Source organism: Macrotis lagotis, chromosome X (assembly GCF_037893015.1).
Source record: "Macrotis lagotis isolate mMagLag1 chromosome X, bilby.v1.9.chrom.fasta, whole genome shotgun sequence".
NCBI classification, from domain to species: domain Eukaryota; kingdom Metazoa; phylum Chordata; class Mammalia; order Peramelemorphia; family Peramelidae; genus Macrotis; species Macrotis lagotis.
This window is the reverse complement of record NC_133666.1, coordinates 70,769,636-70,795,706: the sequence shown is the minus strand read 5'-3', so window position 1 is coordinate 70,795,706 and position 26,071 is coordinate 70,769,636. Positions and strand designations below refer to the sequence as shown.

General features: G+C 37.6%; 1 long non-coding RNA gene across 1 annotated transcript; it reads left to right on the top strand.

The window, feature by feature from the left end:
- The first annotated feature begins 378 nt into the window (after nucleotides 1-378).
- On the top strand, nucleotides 379-25,490 carry LOC141500069 (uncharacterized). The gene is made up of 4 exons (XR_012471832.1): nucleotides 379-3,213; nucleotides 5,848-5,884; nucleotides 10,072-10,123; nucleotides 24,489-25,490. It is a non-coding gene; the product is annotated as an uncharacterized LOC141500069 (long non-coding RNA).
- Nucleotides 25,491-26,071: the final 581 nt, after the last annotated feature.

Genomic DNA, 26,071 nt, shown 5'->3' with positions numbered 1-26,071 from the left:
AACATGGACTTTCAATGAACCAGGAGAATTTCAAATGTTCCTATTGGAATGGCCAGAGCTGAACAGAAGGTTTGATCATCAGATACAGGACTCAGGTGAAGCATAGAGATTGGAGGAGAGGGGGAAAATATGAGGGACTTAACGAGGATGAACTGCATGTATTCCTGTGCTCTGGACCCAGCTCTGGACCTTGGCCACCTATGGGTTAGGAGACGCCTGGGGGTGTGAACCCGCCCACATGGGTGCTGGGAACGCCCCAGTAACAGGAGTGGCTCCGCCCATGAGGGAGGTACAGGGGAGGAGCTCGGGGGAGGAACAGAAGACTAGATAAGGGAGGGGACTGGGGAAGAGGAGAGCTTTTTTCGCTGCTATGTAAGCAATAAAGACCTGCTTGTTAGACTGCAATCGGGTGTTCTGTCCAGTTATTGCCCTCCTTCCCCAAAGGAGGGTCCGTGCATCCAAAGACCGACGGGTCCGTGACGTCCGAAGACCGGGGAAAGGTATGTATCCAGGCGAAGGCTCGGGATAGGTCCCCGAGCAGCTGGCGCCCCGAACAGGGACCAAGGGAATTTCCGCCTGGCCTCCCTTAACAGGGACAAGAGCTGGACAGCCTCAGATTAACTTGAGATTAATCTGGGACGAAGTTATGGGGCAGGGAATGGGTTTTCCCCTGATTAGACCCGAAGAAAAGGCAGTTCTAGCTTGTCAGTTATATAAATTAGGCAAGAGGCATCAATTTAAGCCACATATTAAGCAGTGCCGTGAATTTGTAGATAAGGTGTGGGGGTTCTCCCCTTGGTTAGAACATTCAGGGATTACCAAAGAGAACTGGGAGACAGTTGGGCAACAGTTGGCTTCTTTTGATGAGTCATGCCCTGGAATCCTAACTGACCAGGACTTCTCCTTTTATTCTCTCATAAATACAATGTTACAGGGGGGTCCTCGTCCCTGTGGGCGAGAAACAATTGGCACACAAGTGGGAGAATCATTAGGAGAATCTTCTGAGGAGGAGGGTTGTAATAATCCTCCTCCGATTTATCCTTGGGCAGAACTTAGAGAAACTTATAAGAAACATAATAAATATGGAGTTGGGGAAGAAGAAGGAGGAAGTAGCTATTTGGAGGACAGAGCAAGAGCTAGGAAGAATATGGAGGAAGTTAGAATCAGGGTTGTGGCGCAGCAGAAATTAAGACCCAGGACTGTGGCGCAGCAAACATTGAGAAAGGAGGAAGTGTTTAGGCCACTTATGTCATCTACCACCCCTATTTTGGGGGTGGGAGGCCACCAAGGGGCTAGAAAAGCAGAGCGTCATTTAAGATGGAGTTATGAAGGACAAAGTGGTTTTATTCGTCCCTTAAAGATTACGGGACTAGGCTCTGCCCTGTGGGGTAGAGATTTGTTACATCAGTTACAATTGTATCTTACCACCCCTGAACATTTGGCAACAAACTCCTAGGGGCTACTGTTATGGTGAGCTGCCCAAAGATTACTTGGAGGAGTGATAACCCTGTGTGGGTGGAACAGTGGCCCCTTTCTAAGGAGAAGCTCACCGCATTAAAATATATAGTTAAGGAATTATTGTTACAACACAGAATTGAGCCTACCACCAGCCCTTATAATTCTCCAGTATTTGTAATAAAAAAGAAAGCTGGCACCGGGAGAATGCTTATTGACTTACGGGCGGTGAATAAAAGAATGGTCCCTATGGGCCCGCTACAGACGGGTCTTCCTTCTCCTGCCTTTATACCTAGAGAATTTGTTATAAAGATAATAGATATTAAGGATTGTTTTTATAGCATTCCCCTTCACCCTGAGGATAGGGATAAATTTGCATTCTCGGTACCATCAAAAAATTTTCAAAGCCCGTCAATCAGGTATCAGTTTACTGTATTACCTCAGGGAATGGCCAATAGTCCAACTATGTGCCAAGCATATGTTGCAGCTATTGTTCACCCGCTGCGCAGTAAGTACCCCAAGGCCATCATAATCCATTATATGGATGATATTCTCATGGCTACTAAGCAAGCCACGGAGCTAGAAGAATTAACAAAAGAAATGCTCCTTTCCTTGAGTAAATATGGGCTTCAAGTGGCTCCTCATAAGATACAAGATACTAGCCCTTATCAATACCTTGGTCACACCCTTAGTGAAGGGAGGGCATCTAGAATACCCCCAAAGGTGAATTTAGAGAAATGTAGTACCCTTAATGATTTCCAGAAACTTATTGGTTCCATACAATGGATACGTTCTACAGTTCCTATTCCTGATGATTTGATGTATCCTCTTTATGATATCCTGAAAGGAGATTCCACATTGACCTCACCCCAGTATTGGACCCCACAAGCCAAAGAGGCCATGACACAGATTTTGTCCAGGTGTCATGAGTCTATAGTTCAATTTGATCCTGAGCAACCTATATTTGCTACCATTTTAAATCAAAGGTCACATATTGGTTGTCTCTATCAAAATCAAGGTGTCCTAGAATGGCAATATTTCCAGAGCAGTAAAAGAAGCATCCCTTGTAAATTTACGATGCTGGCCAATTTATTCCTAGCTATGTCTGATTGTTGTCTTTGTATGTTTGGAAAATATCCTGTTTTAAATATTTGTGCTTCTGAAGGTGCTCTTTGTTATTTTACTGACTCTATCCCTGAATGGGCTGATAGCACATCTTTTAACCTGTTTTTCCACTTGTGGAGTTCCTACAGCCATAAAAACAGATAATGGCCCTGCATATTCTTCCAAGGCATTTGCAAACTTTTGTCAAGAATTTTCCATTTTACACAAAACTGGAATTCCATATAATCCCACTGGTCAGGCCATAGTTGAACTTGCTAACCGCACCCTTAAAACCCTCCTCATTAAACAAAAAGGGGGAATTGCTCTGGACCCAGCTCTGGACCTTGGCCACCTATGGGTTAGGAGACGCCTGGGGGTGTGAACCCGCCCACATGGGTGCTGGGAACGCCCCAGTAACAGGAGTGGCTCCGCCCATGAGGGAGGTACAGGGGAGGAGCTCGGGGGAGGAACAGAAGACTAGATAAGGGAGGGGACTGGGGAAGAGGAGAGCTTTTTTCGCTGCTATGTAAGCAATAAAGACCTGCTTGTTAGACTGCAACCGGGTGTTCTGTCCAGTTATTGCCCTCCTTCCCCAAAGGAGGGTCCGTGCGTCCGAAGACCGACGGGTCCGTGACGTCCGAAGACCGGGGAAAGGTATGTATCCAGGCGAAGGCTCGGGATAGGTCCCCGAGCATTCCTGTATAGAAAAATGATATTGATAATACTCATATGAACCTTCTCAGTTAATAGAGCAGGTAGAGGGAGCTTTTATAGTTGAAACACAGGAGAAAGTGGAATTCGGAGATAAAATAAGGTGTAAAAATGTAATGGAAGAAAGAAAGAAAAAGGAGAGGGGGAATAGGCCAAGATATTTCATATAATAAGATTTTTCTTTATTACAATGAGCTATTGCAATGATCTGGAAGGGGAGAAGGCAAGGGGGAATTAGGGAAACTTCGCTCTCATCAGAGGTGGTTAGGAGAGGAAACAGCATATTTACTCAATGGGGTATAGACATCTGGAGTAAGAAGGAGGGGGGGGGGACAGGGGGAAGGGGGATGTGAGTGATGGAGGAGAGGATGGACCATGGGGGGAGAGTGGTCAGTTATAACACATTTTCTTTTTAACTTCTTGCAAGGGGCTGGGATTGGATGGCCTGTCCAGGACCATAGGGCCAGGTGGATGCTAGGCCTAAGGGGTGGTATGGGGGCTCAGGGCCTCTTGGCCCCAGAGCCAGGGATCTTTCTGCTGCACCACTCAGCTACCCTACAGCAGAGTCAGAGTGAAAGGAGAGACAAAATATAGTACATGGTAGTGGAGAAGTGGAGAAATACAAAAGGAGGGAGTTGCGATCAGCAATGGCAACGGTGGAAAAATATGGATGTAACTTTTGCCTTGGACTTATCATAAAGAATGTGATCCACCCACGACAGAGTTGTTGGTGTTGGAACAAAGACTGAAGCATATTTTATAAATTATTATTTGGGAGGGGTGCAGGGCAAATGGGGCTGGGTGGCCTGCCTGGGGCCGCATAGCAGGGTGATCGTTGGGTGTCTGAGGCTGGATTTGGACCCGGGTGCTCCTGGCTCAAGGGCCAATGCTTTGTCTGCCACCCTGCCACCCCTCCTATTATTACTATTTTATTTTATTTTGGGTCTTTTTTTTCTTTTTTTTTTTTTTTTTTGTTTTTTGCAGGGCAGTGGAGTTCAGGTGGGTTGCATGTCACACAGCTGGGTGATTGTTGGGTGTATGGGGCTGGATGTGGGCTCGGGTGCTCGTAGCACCAGGGTTAGTGCTCTGTCCACTGCGCCACCTGGCCATACCTACAATTATTACTATTATTTTTTTAATTTTAATTTTTTCTCTCCCCTTTACTTTATAGCTCAAGCAAATCTATATTTATGGGGGGGTTATTTCATTTATTCTTAAACAAGAATATTTTATTAATGTAAAAAACATTTATGCAAAATGAGAATTAATATTAAATAAATAAATAAAAGTGGAGTCAGTAGATAAAAGGGAAATGTAATGGGAGAAAGAAAAAGGAGAGGAGGAATAGGTTAAGATATTTCATATAATAAATTTTTCTTGATTACAATGAGCTATTGCAATGATATGGAAGGGTGGAAGGCGAGGGGGAATGAGGGAATATTCGCTCTCATCAGAGGTGGCTAAGGAGAGGAAACAGCATAGACATCTGGAGCAAGAAGGAGTGGGGAGCAGGGGGAAAGGGGTGGGGATGTGAATGAAGGAGGAGAGGATGGACCATGGGGGGGAGAGTGGTCAGATATAATACATTTTCTTTTTTACTTCTTGCTAAGGGCTTGGAATGGATGGCCTGTCCGTGACCATAGGGCCAGGTGGTTGCTGGGCCTAAGGGGTGGTATGTGGACTCGTGGTCTCTTGACCCCAGGACCAGGGATCTGTCTGCTGCGTCACTCAGCCACCCTACAGCAGAGTCAGAGTGAAGGAGAGAGAACATATAGTACATGGTAGTGGAGAAGTACAAATGGAGAGAGTTATGATCAGCAATGGCAATGGTGGGAAAATATGGAAGTAACTATTGTGATGGACTTATCCTAAAGAATGTGATCCACCCACGATAGAGCTGGTGGTGTTGGAACACAAATTGAAGCACAATTTTATTATTATTATTATTTTGGGGGGGGAGTTGCAGGGCAAATGGGGCTGGGTGGCCTGCCAGGGGCTGTACAGCTGGGTGATTGTTGGGTGTCTGAGGCTAGATTTGTATGCGGGTGCTCCTGGCCCAAGGGCCAGTGCTTGGTCTGCCACCCAACTGTCCCTACCATTATTATTATTATTATTCCTATTTTATTTTGGGTCTTTTTTTCGGTTTTTGCAGGGCAGTGGTGGTTGGAGTGGCCTGCACAGGGTCACACAGCTGGGTGATTGTTGGGTGTCTGGGGTCGGATTTGGGCTCGGGTGCTCATGGCTCCAGGGCTGGTGCTCCATCTACTGTGCCACCTGGCCATACTTACAACTATTATTATTATTTTTCTTCTGTTTTAATTTTAATTATTTTCTCTCCTTATTACTGTATCACCCATGCGGGTCTATATTTTGGGGTGGAGAAGGTTTTATGTTTACTCTTAAACAAGAATATTTCAGTAATATATAAAAATTATTTGTACAAAATAAGAATAAATAAATGGGAAAAATAAATTATATAGCACTGACTACATCCAGTACTGTACTAAGCATTTGTGTTATCTTATATATGATCCTCACCACAGGGAGATAGATGCAATTATTATTCCTATTTTACAGGTGAGGGAACTGAGGATTGTCCATGGCCATGCCTCTAGTAAGTATCTGAAGCTGGATTTAAACTCAGATCTTCCTGATTTCTGATCTCACACTCTTTCAGTCCAAACTTAAATGAAGGCTGAATAGCCAATTGCTAAATATGCAGTTGTAGAAATGCAAATAGAAGTAGCTATTGAAGAGCTAGCAAAGAAAACCCTCCTGGTTGTGATGGCTTCTCTGGAGAATTCTATGTAACTTTTTACGAACAATAATAGGAGGGGTGGCAAGGTGGCAGACAATCAGTACTACACACATTATTTAGGAGAACTGAAAACCAGTCCAATTCTAGTCCTAATAGCCAAGCCAGTGTGGATCCAGAGCATCCTGTTCTCACATAGACTCCATATGCTGCCATTAGTGCTTGCACTGCCATGGTATCTCATTATCTGACATGTTCTCATGAACCATCTTAGCCTTCCCTGTCCACTCCCCTCAATCCTGAAGCTGGATAAAAGAGTATTGTCTCAGAGCAGCCTCAAGGGTCAGTAAAAGAGACCTTGAAAAATCATTTCTATCCCATCTGAACTCTTTAGCCCCATAAAAAACATTGTTCCCTCCCTGAACTTTGTGATTCTCCCCAAGCAGAAGCTGAAACCTCACTACCAAACTGAACAAACCTTGCTTTAACTTACAAAATTCTGGTCCACTTGCCTAGTTACTTTCATTTCCCTCCATACCAGAGAAGAACAACCCCCTAACCCCTACAATTCAATATCCTTCAGAAATATTGATTCAAAAATTTAAATGAAAATCCTGTCAAACAATACAGAAATTCATCCAAGAAATAATTGATGATGAACCAGTAAGATTTATACCAGGGATGCTAGGGTAGTTAGAAAAAATAAGCAACATAATTCAACAAAAACATCCCCAAACCATATCATTATCTCAGTAGATGCAGTAAAAACCTCTCACAAGGTATAGCAATCATTTATGCTTTAAAACACACACAGAGAGAATAGGGGTATAGAAGGAGCTTTTTAATTAAAAGGTATCTATCTAAAACCAGAAGGAAACATCACAGGTAATGGAGATAAACTAGAATATTTCCCAATAAATATAGGAACAAAGCAAGGATGCCCACTCTCACCGCTATTATTTTATAAGTTCTGGAAATGCTAGCAATAACAATGACAAGGGGAAGAAATTAAAGGCATAAAGATAGGCAAAGAGGAAATGAAACAACTCCAATTTACATAACAGTCGCCTTAGAAAATCCCAGGAAATCAACAAAGAAACCAATGAAGATTAATTACTACAGCAAAGAATTAGGCTATAGGGGCAGCTAGGTGGCACAGTAGATAAAGCACTGGCCCTGGAGTCAGGAGTACCTGGGTTCAAATCTGGTCTCAAATACTTAATAATTACCTAGCTGTGTGGCCTTGGCAAGCCACTTAGCTTCATTTGCCTTGCAAAAAAACCTTAAAAAAAGAATTAGGCTATAAAATAAGCCCACAAAAATCATGTTTGTACATAAAAATTTTTAAATCCAAGAGGGAATAATAAAAAATTTCTATTCCAAATAATATAAGATGCACAAAACAACAAGAAAGAGGGCCTAAAAAAAAGAGGGCCTATAAGTACAAAAGTATTTATAATAACAGTAATTGTGGTGGCAAAGAACTGGAAATGGATGGAGTGCCCATCAATTGGAGTTAGCAGATCAAGTCATGGTATGTGAAAGTAATGGAATACTGTTGTTCCATTGGAAATGATGAAAAGTTTCAGAGAACCTCGGAAGACTTGTATCAACTGAAATAGTAAAGTGAGAAGATCCAGAAGAATAATTTATACAATAATGGCAACACCAAACTCTGATCAACACAAGGGAACCAGCAAAGGGCTCCTGACTCAAAGACTACTCACCTCTAGATAGAGAATTCATGGACTCAAAGCACAGCCTGAGTCATGTTTTCTTTGGTCCTGGCTAACGTGGGCGTTTGTTTTATTCGACTATGCATGTTATTAACAGTTTTATTTTTCTTGCTTTCTCAATGAGAGCAGGGGAGATGGGAGATACAGGGGGAACTCAGGACTGAAAATAAAATAAATTAAATTTATAAAAAAAGAACAAAATGATGACAAGTTGCATAGCATATTTAGTTTAACTTGCCAGGACATATTTAGGAATTAAATAGAGGCACAAAGCATTCTTTGCAGAAATACAGCAACAGCTAGATTTGGAAAGTATAATTCCTTCTTGTATGAGGGACTGTATAAATAATAGTATGTAATACATAATAAAAAAGTATAATTATTTTGCCCTTTCAGTACCATAGCAGATTCCTAAGTGCAATGATATGATCTTTGTCATACTATGCTATTTTTTTAAATGGGAAATAATGAAAAAGATGAATCATGTGATCTATAAGGAATACCTAAATTTTAATTTTCATTTTGACTCTTCTTCCACATTTCCTAGTGTGATGTAACATAGCAAGTGATAATCTTGAGTTATTTTTAGGAATATGCAAGGACACAACTTTCTGACAAGGTTCTGACTGAGAAACATGGGAAAGAGTCTTCTCACACCAAATTTACTAGTTTATCATAAGAAAAAATTGACTTTTTTTAATTAGGAGAAATGAATCCATGGCAAGCTGAAGTACCTAAGTACAGATCGAAAAAGATCACTTATGGAATGGAACGTGGCTTCTGTATCAGATTCATGGTCTTAGCCTGATATTCAAGATGCATCTGTATAAAAAGACCAAGAGGTCCTCATCTGCAAGTAAAAGGGTCAAAGTTACCCAGATACAGGTTTCACAAGAACAACTAGAATTAATTGGAAAAGAGTATTCTCAATTACTGTGTGAGCAAACCAACTTAAACCAAGTTCCACAACTTATCAGACATAATGAAATTGATGAGAGACAAACTAAGGTCAAAGAGACTGTGGAAAAGAGGTATGCAACTGTTCCTTGGCAAAGTTTGTTTTGCTAATAAAACTTTGGTTTCAGGTCTGACTGGCTTTGCATGCCTGTCTACCATGGAGCAGACTTCTAGGGGCATACCCCAAGAAGTGTGATCACAGACAGAATGAGCACACTTTTGGCAAGTCATTCATAGAAATACTCAGTGCTAACAATGGGAACCCAAGGAGAAGCCCCCATGTATTTTCAAAGATTGAACAACCTGTATGGTATATTATAATCCTGTTATAAATATGACATTTCAAATTAGAAATTAAAAGAATCAGGAGACAAACCTGGATATCAACCCATTAAAAAAGAACCATAGTATGAAAAACACACACACACACACACACACACACACACACACACACACACAACACACACACCCTACACCAATGTTAACAAAAACAAAACAAAAAAGGCAGCTAACAACCATTTAATTACAAGTGATCATATTTCTAGAGAAGAGATGGCATTTTTCTGCTATCAAATCAGAATTAACCAAGTGAATACTGTTACTCTCAACTTCCCTTAGATCTTTCTATTACAAGGGGGAATTTGAGAAGATCATAGTATATGGTATACATTACATAATTAAACTTTAGATATTTCATAAAAATTGGGAAGATGACTAGAAGGAGGCACAACTGCTAGTGATGGCCAACATCAACAGAAGAGAAAGAAAAGTGATTAACTATAGCACACTTAACAAGTTGAAGGCCACTAGTCCCAAATCCTATCACACAAATGTACACCTTACTGGAGCCCGAGAGCCATCCATCAATAGTTTGCTGTATTCTATGATAATTATGCTACAGATGCAGAGAAATATGGACATGGCAGATGTGATTGGAAGCAAATTTGGTGATAGGAAAAGTGTTGTCTGTGCCCCATTGATGAACGTGAATACAAGATGGGAGCAATCTTGGCTCCTTCCCCTTCCTCCCACTCCCATTCCCCTTCCTCCAGCTTCTGGTTTCCAGTCTACCTGACCTTGACCATTGATGGGTTAAACTTGCCCAGGAGTGACAGAAAATAACATGTTGAGCTTAAAGGTCACCCACCTAAGGTCAAGAAGGACCAGTAAGTAGCTTGCCTATTAGAGAATACATGAGTCAAGTGTTAGACCACCTCCCAAGCACCACCCCTGTCTTACTACAGAAGGGCATTTAAGTCATTCAGAAGAGAAGTGCCACCTTTTCTCTGTTCTTCACCCCTACCTTTGCCTGGAAAGGATGGATAACTCTCTCTCTCTCTCTCTCTCTCTTAGGCTACTTACTCCTGACCTAGGCCAGCTGGAGAACTATGGGCCACCATGCCATGTGAGTGGACTAAGCCAGCCCTTAAGGCTATCTATCCTGTCTATCCTTTCTCCCTCTCCCTACCCTCTCTCCCCCATGTCGCTCTCGCCCCCTCCCTCCCTCTCTCTCCCTCTCCCCCCACAAACCTCACCTAGCCTGTCCTCAAAGTGCTTGCTGCTTCTCCAGGAGGAGAAAAGATTTTAATATGTACACTTTGTAGGCCTGTAAAACAAATCCTGAGCAGTTTTAAAATCCCAGGGCTGTATGTGAATTCTTTCACTATTCAAAAAAACTCTCCATCTTAAATTAGCAACACCAAACTCTGGCAACACTAGGGTAAGGACTAGGCAGTCCAATGACTCATCAGGCAAAATCACTCAACAAGCTTCAGCTGAATTATGCACTTACTCCTGGGATTATAAATGTGATGTGTCTCATACATTATTACTTATCATACCAGTATAGAGTCAGCCATAGCTATGACATAGCTCTGGATCCCTTAGCTCAGTGTGTCATGAAAACATCATTTCACCAGAAAGAAGTCCAAACAGAATTATGACTACCTACACTCTCAGTTTCTTGGTAAGTATCTAAACTAAAGGCCTACAACGAGTAAAGATTAAGATAGGCACTTAAGTTAGAATCCTTAGAGTTTATTACAACTATCCTAGAAACCTTGGGACAATCAAGTATTCCAGGAGCATCTAAACTCTGCCTTTCCATTCAATTAGGCAAAAGTCAACAGAAAGAACAGGATTAGAATAGAAAAGAAAGATGATAATAATGAAGCAACATAATAAAATGTCTGGGATGTAGTACTCATCAGGCAAATCAATTCTTTACAAGCATCCATTAACAAAATATAAAAAGTAAGAATTAATGAATTGAATACGCACTTATAAAAATTAGAAGATCAAAAAATAAACCGAAAATAACAAAAAATGAGATATTAACAAGAGGAAAAATAAATGAATTTAAAATAAAAACCATAAAAATGATAAATAAAACTAAAAGCTGGTTTTTAAAAAGGCTAATAAAATTTATAAGTCCTTAACTAGTCTGATAAAAAAAAGAATGTCAAATCAATAAAATAGTAAATTAGCAAGGTAAAATCACAGCAAAATGAGAAAAAATAAAAATAATAAGAAGAACATATTTTGCACAGTTAAATGTTAACAAAATAAAGAACACAAAAAAGAGGAATATCTTTTAAAATATATTCAAACTCTCAGAAGTCAATCGAAGAAAAAGCTACTCCTCATTGATTGACCAGAAAATTCTATCAAATTCTTTAAAATAGTTACTACCCATAGTTCACAAATTATTGTCAAATACTAAGAAAGAAAAAAGAATCCTTTTAAGAGACAACTATAATCTTAATACATAAACCAGGGAAAGATAAAACAACAAAAAAGAAAACTAAATGAACAATGACTTAAAAAACTGTAAATAAAATTTTATCATACTACAGCAATTCATCAAAGAAATCATTTATTATGACCAAATAGCATTTATATAGGGATATAAAGATAGTTCAAGATTAGGAAATCAACATAATTCAACATATTAAAAACCAAAACATCAAAAACCATCATCAACTCAAAGATGCATAAAAAACTTTGACAAAACACAACACTTTTAATCCTAAAATGTTACAAAATATAGGCACAGAGAGCTTTTTAATATCATAAAAACATTTATCTAAAAACAGAACCAAAAATCATATGCAACAGGGAAACACTAACACCTTTTCTAATAAATATAGGAGTGAAGAAAGATGCCCATTCTCACTATTATTTAAAAATAGTTCTGGAAATGTTAGCACTAACAGTAAGACAAGAGAAAGGAATTGGGGGAACAAAGATAGATAAAGAAGAGAGCAGCTAGGTGACCAGTTGACAGACCATGAGGAAGACTCATCTCCTGAGTTCAAATTTGACCCCAGACACTTAATAGCCGTGTGAATCTGGGCAAGTCACGTAACCCTGCTTTTCTCAGTTTCTTATCTCTAACATGAGTGAGAGAAGGAAAGGGCAAATCATTCCATATCTTTACCAAGAAAATCCCAAGTGGGGTCCCAAAGAGTCAGACATGATTGAAATGATTTGACAGTTTGTTGATGATATGATATTTTACTTGGGAAATTCTAGGGAATCAGCAAATATACTAATTGAGACAATTCATAGTCTTCAAAATAAATCCTCAAAAATCAACATTTCTTATGTAAAAATAATAAACCAAAAGAGTAATCCAAAAAATGAAATAATAAATGAGGGGGAAATATATTTCAAATATTTATAGCAGAACTTCTTGTAATTGCTACGAATTGGAAATAAAGTAGACGACCGTTAATTGGTGAATGACTAAACATATGAATGTAATGGAATAGGACTGTGCTGTAAGAATAAGTATGATGAATATAGAAAGGCATGGAAATGTCTATGTGAACTTATGCAGAGTGAAGGAAATAGAACCAGAAAAACAAGATATACAGTAATTGCAGCAATATAAAAGGAAATAATGACACAAAAAAACCCAAGATCAAATGTAACAAAATTATAAAAATCAAACAGGACTCAAATGAAATGATAAGAAAAGACACCCCCAACGTCTCCTTCATGAAGTCCACAGAACTTATGCATTGCACATATTTTCACAGGTCTTATATCATCATATCATCAACATTGCACATATTTTCAGACGATCTCAGTGTATGGATAAGTTATCCTGACTTTTTCTCCTCTCTTATAAAATACTGTTTGTCATATTGGATAGTTCTCTGGGAAGGAGAAAAGAGGGATACATAGGATGATATAATGATCTAATAATCTAATCAACAGAAAATATCATTAAGAATTTATTTTTAAATGGCAACTACTATTCACTATTTGAATAGAAATTTATTCAATATGAATATAAATACATTTAGAATTATCATGAGTCACTACATAAGAAATTAATTTGTCCTTTAAAAATTCTCTACATATTACATAAAATATTTTAGTATCAGAAAGTTGAATATTTTAGGACAAAGTCAAATATTCCCCTTAGCCCTTTGTCAAGTTTGTTCTTCCCTCCTCACCAAGCATGGGAATCCTGATACCAAAAAAATGAAGGAGCTAGTAAGAAATAGCACTGAATTGAACTGATGCTGAGTGAGATGAGCAGAACCAGAAAAACACTGTACACCCTAACAGCAACATGGGGGTGAGGATCAACCTTGATGGAGTCACTCATTCCAACAATGCAACAATCAGGGACAAGTTGGGGCTCTCTGCAATGGAGAATGCCATCTGTGTCCAGAGAAAGAATTGTGGAGTTTTAAGAGCAAGGACTGTTATCTTAAATTTAGAAAAAAACCTGATATCTTAGTGTCTGATCTCGCTGTCTTATATTATATATGCTGTTTCTTCCTTAAGGATATGATTTCTCTCTCATCACACTCAATTTGGATCAATGTACACCATGGAAACAATGGAAAGACTCACAAATTGCTTTCTGTGAGGGGTGGGGGGAGGGAAGAAAGAATAGGGGGGAAATTGTAAAACTCAAAATAAATAAAATCTTTCAAAAAAAAGAAATAGAACTGATTAGGAACTATGAAGAAATGGGATAAAGCATATCTTAGATAGGCTTAATCAAAAAATTGGATTTGTCAGCGGCAATGAAGACTTAAAGGAGAACCTGGATCGGAGTTCCATGAAATGGAAAGTTGTTTCCCCTCATGGGCTAGAATATTCATATTCTGGAACCATCACTCTAGAGAGGAAGGGACTCAGAGGCATCTTAGTGCAACTTCTTCATTTTATAAATAAGAAAACTGAAACACAGGAAGGAGACATAAATTGTCTAAAATCACACAAGGTGGTGTCAGAAGTGAGACTGTTGACGGCACCCTCTGATTTTGAAATTACTTTGGAAGTACTCATGGGTAGCTCATTGCTACATTCAACGAAAAAAAAAAACAAATTTGTAAAACTCAAAATAAAATCTTTCTTAAAAAAAGAAAAACATCAGGTTTATTGGTTTTGGTAAGTTTAAAAGATTTGCTGTGAGATCTAGATGAGATGAGTTTATGGCAGCCAAATGTTTTCATTACTTATCTAATTTCTTCCTTTGAGAAAAGCCTAAGGAATTCTGACTTTCCCTTTATGTCTATTTAAGTCGTTTTTACTTATATAGATAATGAACTTCCCATTATTTCTCAATCAGGGAGAGAACAGTTCAGTAGAATTCCCTTTTAATGTTTTTATTTCTTTGATATCTGTTGTATCCTCTCATTTTCCATTTCTATTCTCACCACTTGGAATTATCTCCCTCCTCCCTTCCTTTCCACTCCTCTCTCCTCCATGATTTATCTATTTGGTCTTCATTAAGAAATGACTCCTGCTTTTTAAATGAAACTGTTATTTTCATCATGGTACATTTTGGTTTTCCCTCTGTATTTTTCCCCTATGCTCTCCTTCAGTCTACTGTTTTGCTTCCTTTTCTAACGTCTTTACATCCCAGCTGACATTTTTTTTTATTTCCTCTCCATTTAAACTGGCTCATCAATCACTCAACTTTGGATCACTATACTGGCTTTCCAAAACGAGCTTGGCCGCACCCATACATTTCAATATGTGTTGTCATTTTCTTACACACTTTTTATATTCACTGATTTCATGGCTGAGTAGACTGTTTCATTTCTGGTACTTTGATATCTTCTGCTATAATGTTGTTTTCTTCTCTTGTAATTTGTCCTGAAAATACAATATGGATTCCTTTTGGCTAACTTGAGTTTTTTTTAGAGCTTTTCTCCAACAGATTACGTGAGCAATTATTGTCAGGCTTTCAAGTATACATTCTACATATCCTCAATTTCATTCTCTCCCTGTATCTACTTATGCCAGTTTACTAGTCAGGCCTCATCTGTACAGCTCCTTGGATCAGATTTGTCACCTTCAGATTTGGATGTTGTTCATCTACTATTATGTCTTTTTCTACTTGGACCAAGTGTTTCTGTGTCTTAAAATGGCAATCATTCCCTGTTCAGAACTTAGCTTTCCTTTTGCCATTAGAGAATTCTATTTTTGTCCTTTTGGGGGTTTTTCTCTACCAAATATCACTTTCAGATACAATTACTAACACCACTGCTTTGGGGTGAATTTGTAGTTTCATAATCCTTATTTTCACATAGGTACATAAGATTTCTTTTGTTTAAACTTTTTTTAATTTATTAAGGCAACAGGGTTAAGTGACTTGCCCAAGGTCACACAGCCAGGTAATTATTAAGTGTCTGAGGTCGGATTTGGACTCAGGTCTTCCTGATTCCAGGGCCGGTGCTCTATCCACTGTGCCACCTAGCTGCCCCTATAGGATCTCTTAACAAAGAAACGGAGGCCCAGGGAGTTTCAGTAACTTGCCCAAAGATTCATCCAGGTTGCCAGCAGCTCCTCCGACTCCCCTCTGCCAGATCTTCCAGCCCATATGTCTATTTTTAATCTAATTGGGCAAGTCAAACCTTAAAGCTCAATGTAAATCTAACTATCAAGAATCAGCACCAAGAGATGTTGGCACAAATACTAAGCAGGAAATTTGTTGAGCACCCTCACAAATAGGAGAAAAGAACTTCTAGGAACCCCTTTGTCAAATATGTTAACTAAGCTTGAACCCATTTCCCCTGATGGGATATTTGTCCTTCGTTCTAGAAGGAGACCCTGATAGCAGGGAGATAATGCCACGACAAGCAGTGAATTGGATGTGAGTGAGGAGGTGCTGGGCTGAGTCACCAGCCTTATGTTCTCCTCCAGAGTCATCTGGATCCAGTAGTCAGATAGGAATCAGGGAGACTGGAGATGACCTAGATGTGAGGCAATCGAGGTGAAGTGACCTGCCCAAGGTAACACAGTTAATGCATATCAAGGGTCTGAGTCTGGATTCGAACTCCCAGCCTCCTGACTCCTAGGCCAGTGCTCTATACATTGCACCATCTAGCCGCCACTTCTCCCTGGACACTATATGTAGGAGCACTTTCAGTAAAAGTTGTATACCAATAATTCTTAATGTACAACTTTAGCAAATACTCTTTTTTAAAAGCTACTTAAAGTTCACTGATAATAATGATTCTCGACTGATAATCATGGGGTAAAGTACACCTTGGTGGTTCAAACAGATGGCATTATGAAATAACCCTGGACTCCTCAGAGACATTGCAAGAATCTTGAGGCAGAAACATAACCTAACTCAGGGTCCCTAGATTTATCTAAGAGTGTAAGGTGAGATAAGAATGATGAAATATGGGGTGGCTACGTGGTGCAGTGGATAGAGGCACCAGCCCTGGAGTCAGGAGGACCTGAGTTCAAAGCCAGGCTCATCCACTTAATAATTACCTAGCTGTGTGACCTGGGGCCAAGTCTCTTAACCCCACTTCCTTAAATTTTTAAAAAAGGTTAATATGTAATTGACTTATATTTGGGGCAGCTGGATGGTACAGTGGATAGAGCACTAATGCTGGAGTCAGGAGAACCTGAGTTTAAATCCAACCTCAGACAATAATTACCTTACCTGTGTGACCTTGGGCAAGTCACTTAAACCCATTGCTTCCCCCCCAAAAAAGAATGATGAAATATATCATAAACAGATAAAAGATAGAGATTTGCAATTAGGAATAACATATCCAATAAGACTAAGCATAATACAAAAAGGAGAAAACCAAATTTTAATGAAATAGAGGATTTCCAACTATTCCTGACAAAAAGAACAAAAGTGAGTAGACATTTTGAAATGGAAACATGAAAGAGAAACATAGAAAGGTACATGAACGGGGAAGGGATTAAATGAAAATGAATTCCTTAGTTGGTAGAATAGGAAGAAACCAGTATCCTCTACTAACCCCCAGATTTTTAGTGGACATTAATAATGTTTTGTCAACTAAGCAGAGGTCCTAGGAGTTGTTTCATTCTGTTTTAAAGTTCTTAGAAAAAGATGTATATGGGAAGAGACAGGATTAGAGTGGGAATGACCCAGTAGGGAAGTAGGGAGAGATAAGAGAAGAGAATTTAAGAGAAAGGAAAGGATACAGGAGACAGCAAAAACAAAACAAAAACAACTGCAAAACAAACTCCAACATCAAAGGGGGCAGCATGAGAAGAGAAATTAATGAAGAATAAAAACATGGGATGAGGGATCACAGGGGATCAGGGATCTGGTGAAAATAAGAGGAACTAAGAAGCAGAAATAGACCAAATCACTCATGGAGCATAAATGTCAGACAACCTCCTGTTTTAGCACCTCCTTATTCAGAAAGAGGGCAAAGGGCAAAGAGAGAGCAAAATGGAAGGAATCACAAAATTAACTATCATAGCCATTAACAACCATGAATATGAATGGATGAGCTGACCCATAAAATAGTAAAAGATGGCAGACTGAATTAGAAAGCAAAATGCAACAGTCATTTCCAAGAAACAAATTTGAAACATTTAAAGGGCATCAAAATGAAGGGTTATTCCATTTCAGGTTAAGGCAGAAAATCAGGGGCTGTAACCATGATTTCTGACAAGATTGTTAGAGTAAAAATAGAAATGATAAAAAGAAACATGGAAACTACATTCACAGTACTCTCGATAGCAAGTTAATGTTGATATTGCATACATATGCACCCAAAATCATAGTATTTAAATACTTAAAAGTTAATCAAATTGCAGTAAAAGAGACTAAAATAATCAAAGTGAAGGACCTAAACTGAACTCTTTCAAATCAAGACTAAACTAATAAGATTAGAAACTGGGAACTGAACCTATTTCTCATCTGGACATAGCACCTCCAGGAGAATTGAGCATGTAGAAGATATACATAACACTAAACACATCCTTTAGTGACCAAAATGCAATAAGAACTGTATTATATAAAATTAAAAATAAAAATCTAAATAATTTCCCCAAAGAATTAATGGTCCAAAGAAGAAATATTAAAATTTCATGACAGAAAAATAGACAATAATGGAATAATTTAACAAAAACAATGGGAGGTAACTAAGTATTCTGGAGGGGATAATTTATGTTTCTAAATGTTTATACTACCAGAAGAAAAAATAAGTAAATGAATTGGTTACACAATTTTAAAATTTAGAAAAGTTGACAAATCATGCTTTTCCAAAATAAATACAAAAACAGTAATTGCAAATTTTTAAAAATTAGAAGAGTGACAAATCAAGCGCTCCTCCAAAATAAACACAAAAGGAGAAATTGTGAAGCTCACAAACCCAATAGGGAAAGAGATTGACAATAGGGAAGAGACTAACAAAAACAAGGAAATTAATTCCGACTTAAATGATAACTATAGCTACAAGCTGGTTATTAGAAGAAAAGCACATTAGAGAAATAGCTCTCTAGTCTGATCTTTAAAAACATGAAAATAAAAAATGTTCCTATCAAAAACAAAAGAGGAAAAGCCACAACAATTGATGAATAAAGGACGTTTTCAAAAAGTATTTTGCCCACTTATGTACTACAAAAGCAATAACTCAGATGAAATGGAAGAATACTTGCAAAAATATAAAGGATCCAGAAAGAAAACAGTAGACCAATATCTAGGGGCTTATTATTATGAAATGGAAGGATACTTACAAAAATATAAAATATCCAGAAAGCACACAGTAGACCACTATCTAGGGGCTTATTAGTAAATGCTTAAAAAACATATTCCTCCCATAAAAATGTACACTTGATCAATTTTCAGTTTGCTCTTTATTATTAACATTTTCTCCATCACTTTCTTAATAAAGCTAGATAAAAAATAGATCAAATTCTAATTTCTAGCATTTCCTAATTTTATATATATATATAAAGTTTACAGTGAAATTATAAGAACGGACTCCCACAAGTTCATACAGGCTGACTGCAGCATGTCCCCACCAAGAACCTTCATGAACATCAACATAAAGATATTATACAAAATATCAGCAAAGAAACATAACAAAAAGATCAAACCATATGACTAGATTGAATTTAACCAAAAAACTGTACTAAGACTTTTTAAATACCTTCTATAAATAAAGTTGCAAAATATACAATATTCATTATTCAAAAGAAGCGGAAAAACACTTTTTGTAAAACACAGCATCTGTTTGTTTTTTAAAACAGAAAGTTAGGAATAAATACCCTTTTCCTTAACACAGTAAATAGTATATCTAAAAGATAGATTTAATATTTTTATTATTTGTAATAATGTTTAGAGAACTTTCCAATCATTGCAAGGGTAAAACAATGATGTCCATTATTATCACTCTTATTTAGTGTTAGAAACATCAGCTATATCAATAAGATAAGAAAAATAAATTGGAAAAATAAATATAAAGAAGATAAAAACTATTACTTCTACAGATGATACTACAGGTGATCTGACAGTCTATCTACAGCAGTGGTATCAGGTTCAAAAAGAAATAGGAGCCACAAAACAATTCATAAGAATCCCTGTGGGCTACAATTAAGATGTTATCTTAATTGTTATCTATGCTTTATTATACTTTTATTTATTTTGATAAATATTTCCTAGGTACATTTTAATCTGATTCGGTTACACTTGGGAGTCTTGGGAGTGAGTGCCATGTCTAACACCTCCAATCTAAAGGATCCTAAAGAACTAACCAACATTAATTGAAATAATCTATTTAATATTAACATTTCTTTTTCCAACCCCTCCAATATGGATTATTCCCATCTTTTGTCACCTTTGCTAAATTTCTGAGTCAGAAGTAAAACCTTAGGGTTTAGTTTACATTTCTTTCATCATTAATGATTTGGAGAATTCTTTCATTTTCTTTGACTAATTATGTACTAGGAAATGGATTTTGGTCGAATATATGTCTCTTTAATGATCTATATAATGGATTAACGGATACCAAGACTGTATCATGCATATTTGATACAGAGTTGCTTTTTAGCCCCCCCCCCTCAACTACTTCCTTTCTTATTCTAGGTTAATTAAGATGGTTGTGCAAAAGCTTTTCAATTTCATTTCATAAAAACCTATATTTTATCTTTTTCATTGACTCTATCCTTTGGGTAAAATACTTATCTCCTACCCATAGTAAAAGTTATATAATTTGCTTCTCTTTTCAGATCTTTCATATTCAGATCATATATCCACATTGATTTTTTCATGGAATATGATATTAGTCAGTCTAATTTCTGATAAATTGCTTTCTAATTTTCCTAGCAGTTCTTATGGATTAGAGCAAAAGTGCCAAATTCATAATATTACCAAATGTGGCCAAACCAAATTAAAATGTAATTGGAAAATATTTAGCAAAATACATACAAATAAAACAAAACACATTACATTTTAAAACTAAGTCAGCATGCAGCTCACAAGGATCCTTATATATAGTTTAGTGCCCCCCAATCCCAACTTGAGGTTACTCAACCACAGGATTGTTGAATTGCACTATTTATAATTTTCTCTGGTGTAACTTTTTCCATGGATCACTTTTGTATTTTTTAACTAGCACCAAATAATTTTGTTGGCTGCTGTTTTAAAGTATTACTTTGTGTTCTTGAAGTGCGATTTCTCTTCATTCCTACCTTTTTTAGTGATGTTTCACATCTAATGAGTATCCAACAAACTTTAGCGGCAATTTATTTGACATACGAATGAAGGACAAAACATCATCATCATCATCATCATCATGATTTGTATGGAAATAAATAAAATAACATTGGTGATACTGTCATTTTTTACATATATAGGGGTCTAGTAAACAATTTGTAATATATATATAAAATGATTTTGGCAGATGACTTTCAAATATTTTATTCATTTTCGTAGTTAATGGGTTACCTCTTATTTCATCTTGGAGTACCTAGTTATTATAAATAAAAACTGTGGGTTTAATTTGTAGACTGCAACTTTTCTGAAAATATCCATTGTCTCAGATTCCCTGTTGTTTCATTCACAAGGACCATTATATCATCAACAAATAGGTATACGTTTATATCACGTTTGTCTGTCTTCAAGTTATTAATTTGTTTCTCTTATCTTACTACTGTTGTTAGCATTTATGGAATTCTTTCCAGAAATAGCAGAGAGCCAGTTTTCTTGCTCTACTCTTATACTTGTTAGGGAGACTAAGTGTATCTTCATTCCAGTTGATGCTAGTTTGGGGATGTAGATACTTTGATAATATTTTTTCAAATTCCCGAGTTCTTGTACTTCTTGCAGTTTTTAGTATAAATAAGTGTACAATGTCATAGGCTTTTTGCATCTATTGATAAAATTCTGTAGATTAGATATTTATTTTAAAATTATTCATTTTGTGGATTGTTTTCCTGATATTGAACCACCCTTCATCTGAAGGAAATACAACTTGGTCATGATTATTTCTTGAATACATTTCTGTAGGCTATTTGACAGGGTTTTATTTAAAATTTTAATCAAGTCATTAATGACATCACCCTTGGGGGCAGCTAGGTGACATAGTGGATAGAGGATTAGCCCTGGAATCAAGTGGATGTGAGTTCAAATCCTGCCTCCGATACTTGATACTAGCTATGTGACCCTGGGCAAGTCACCTAACCCCATTGCTTCATCAAAAACAAAAAAGAGGAGGCAGATAGGTGGTACAGTGGATAGAGCACTGTACCCTGGAGTCAGGAAGACTTGAGTTCAAATCCAGCCTCAGACACTTAATAATTGCCTAGCTGTGTGACCTTGGGCAAGTCATTGACTCACATAAAAAAATTCAAAAAACAGTAAAAGGATATCAACCTAGATACTTTCTTTGATTTCTCTTTCCCTGATTTAAATTTTAGAATTAGATTTAACCCATAAAATGTCTGGTAAAGTACTCCTGCAATTTTTAGGAATAATCTATGTAATATCAGCATCCGTTTTTTCTTTAAACAATTAATTGATATAATTAGACTTTAAGTCCATTAGAACCCAAAATTAGATACACAAATCACCAGATCTTAAGAATTCCAGAAACATAAACTAAGACAACTGCACCGAAAACAGAAACAAGTGAATCTTTTTCCAAGTTTGATGACTTTGTGGGTTATTTTCTGTGGCGGGCCATATCTTTGATTACACAGCAGATTCTTAGTTTGAGAACAAAATCCAACTGTAACTGTAGTTTATCACCTAGAAAAACCCTTTGACCCCACGAAGTCAAATCTCAGCCTTAAAAATTTCTCTTCCAACAGGGCATCTCCCACATATTATAATAATGTTTGTCCTTCAGTTTTGAAGAAGACCACGACATCAGGAAGGTGATGCCATGACAAGCATGTGAATTGGATTGGAGTGAGGGGGGATGCGGTAATAAATCACCAGCCTCACTTTCTCCTCCAGAGCCATCTGGCTCCAGTGACCAGATACGAAATGGTACGACTGGAGATGGCTCTGGATGCAAGGCTATCAGAGTTAAATGACTTGCCCATAGCTAGTAAGTGGCAAGTGTCTGGGGCCAGATTTGAACTCCTATCCTCCTGAATTCCAAGGCTAGTGTTCTACCCACTGTACCATCTGGCTGCCCTTATCTCCAACTTATAGGTTAAGTTACAGTACAGGACAGAACTATACATTTTTCTTTAATGATTATCTAATTAACAATACAACTTAAAACCACTAAGAATTCTGGGGCACCTTGAACACTTTAGGAGGCTAATTCTAATGGTACTCTCTTGACTGATCCTGACTGCAATCCCTCTACAACTTGGTATGTGGCACGTGAGCAATATCATAGACAGAAAACAAAGCCAGCCTTCTACTGCCAAACTGCCGACAAGCATCATCAAACTTGGGATGGTCTACATACAAACGATGGAGCTCACAACAGTACAAGCCCATGAGTGAGTCCATCACGATAAACTTCAGAAAAACCACCAGCCAACAACTGTGACAAAGGCCCCAAATCAGACAGAAAGGGAAAAGATAGGATTCTCTTAAAGATAACAAACTCACAACCAAATGCCATTATCTTTACAAACACCAGCAATAAAGGCTGGTTATCATGGAGCACACCCCAACTTCAAAAACTCTAATTATCAGGTGGCCTATGAGGTAATAAAAAGGCACACAGTGGATGTCAATTTGATGGAAAATATAACCCATGATTATTTACAGTAAATAATATAAACTAAGTAAATCCAAAGGCAGTATATTTAAACTAGTAAGATACAGAAGAACAGAAAGGGAGGCAGGTCAGTGCTGTTCTCATTTCTTTGGACTATTAGGAGACCCAAAATAAAGCTTTCAGTCCCTTCCATGTATTATCCAGGACTTCCATGTCAAATTTAGGAAAGACCATCAATAAGACTCCCAGTGTGAATAGGAATACGGCAGATGGTGATGACTCCAAACAGCAAAGGAATAATGAGCTATGTCTAGAGGCCTAAAATCTGGGCCAGCTAGCAGTGATTCCAGAGGTCTGTTTAAGGCAGCAACAATATAGCCTCAGAGGGGCAGCTAGGTGGCGCAGTGGATAGAGCACCGGCCTTGGAGTCAGGAGTACCTGAGTTCAAATCCGACCTCAGACACTTAATAATTACCTAGCCGTGTGGCCTTGGGCAAGCCACTTGACCCCATTGCCTTGAAAAATCTAAAATAAAAAAAAAACAATATAGCCTCAGGGCTGATCTTTGGTACAAACTCCTCTTATGAGACTAGAAAATGTTCTGATCCCAACAAATGACTAAGCTAGTTTGCACTTGAGCAGTTAGGAATTCTTTTCAATTTAAGGGAACAAGCCTAGAAAATTGCTATTGTGAGAGCTTGGAAACCATGAACAGAGAAGCCACCTGTAATAATGGAGGGTTAGATGGCCCTCAGTATAACTCCTTAGAAGAACAACATCTGTCCAACACCTTCTTTGCCAAACATGTAGCAAGTGAAGTTTCAGCAAGAAGCACAGACAGGTGGTAGCCAGGTGGCACAGTGGATAGAGCACCGCCCCTGGAGTCAGGAGGACCTGAGTTCAAATCCAACCTCAGACACTTAATAATTACCTAGCTGTGTGACCTTGGGAACTTAACCCCATTGCCTTGCAAAACAAACAAAAAAAGAAGCACAGATGGGAAAGCCTTCCCACCCTTCCCACAAAAGGTTTATTAAATTCCATCCTTGCATGATGAGCTTTACAGGCTTCATTTTTTAAGTTTTTGCTAGGCAATGGGGTCAAATGGCTTGCCCAAGGCCACACGGCTAGGTAATTATTAAGTGTCTGAGGTCGGATTTGAACTCAGGTATTCCTGACTCCAGGGCCGGTGCTCTATCTACTGTGCCACCTAGCTGTGGCAACAGACTTCATTTTCAAATCTTAACTATAAATATTTCTACCAATCTATTCATTTCAGAAGCCCATTTTGACCTTTTACTGTCCTTTCACCCTTACTCTCTTCCATAACAGGTAAAGACTTGCCAACACCTCCCATGGGATAAAGATAAGCCCAACTTCAGTCATTACTCCATACAATTATTCATTTGGTAGGGATCTATATCCCTACAATACAAGGTGTCATCTACAACCATGAAGCTTTGAAAATCTGCAGGGGAGAAGACTACTACAATGAGGGCTATGGGAAAGGCTAAAAGATTGACATAGCTAATCTTATTCTACCTGACCAGAAGACATAGGACAATTGGCAATCAAACAATTGGAAAAGAGATTTGGGAGTAAGCCCATGCCCCAAAGAGGACAATTGGGGGGAAGAATCAATGAGTGATGTAAACAGATTAAGAAAATTACAGAAGTTATAATACAATAAACAAATTAATGCTCTAATATGGAAAGTGATGCCTAAACAACCAATAGAATTTGTCTCACTGAAAACAAAAATAAAGTGCACCAAATTGAATGATCTATAAACTCTATGGCAGGACATACAAAGATTCAAAAATAAATTTGAGGAAAAAATCAAAAGAATTCAAGTGCCATCATTAAAGAATAAAGAAATTCTTACCAAAAAATAACGGAAAATGAAAGAATGGCTTGACAAATGAATATTCAAAATAGCAAGAAGCATCCCTTTAATTTCCTTTTTTTTTGTCCCATAAAGATCTTTTGAAGAACCAATTAAAAATTAAGTGGAGATTAAGTCATTTAATCCTAAAGAGTTAATGGGTCCAAGAATACAATGAAGAAGCCAAAGGAAATTTCACCAAGGAAAATAACAGTGAAACAACAGAGTAAAGAATAAGGAATGTAGCTCAAGTTAAAATTGTGGGGAAATTTATATTTGTAAATTTTGTGATTAATCAATGAAAAACATCAGTGAATTAGGTGTGTAACTAAAAAAAACCTGGAAAAGTAACAAATGCTTAAATCAATCTTACCATCAAAGTAGATATTCTGAAAAGTAAAAATAAAGCCAAAGCAACTACTTCCAAATAAAAGCTACTTGGTTAAAACAAAAACTGGGACCTAGTGGGGGAGGGGGCTTGCTGGGGAGAGGGGCAACTAAGATAAGTGCCTAGAGAAGGACTAATTTTTTAAAAAAGAAAAAAATCAAATGGTTCATATAAAAATTTAAAAAGGAAAAGTCACAAATTAAGAGGAAAGAAAGGAAACCATGAGTTTTTTTTTTCAGTTACATGTCAAGAAAGCCAATAATTTAGATAAAAAGATATATCTCTGCAAAAATACAAAATAACCAGATTAATAGGAGAAGCAATAGACAGTCCCTGCACTTGAGGAGCTCTTTTAAATTCTTTACATTATTTGGTTATTCATTAAACCAAATCAGAAAAAAAAATTTAAAAGACATAATTCTAACAAACCATCATAACCCAGAGGAAAAAAATCCAAGACCAGGTAGTTTTACAAGCAAATTCTATCCAACATGCAAAAAAAAGTAAATTCCAATATTACATTAACTGTCTACAAAAACCAGAAAGGAAGGGACCCCTTACATATTCTTTTTATAATTCAAAAATGACCTTGAAAATTAAACCAGATAATTAAACAAAGCCTTGAAAAAAGCTATACACATA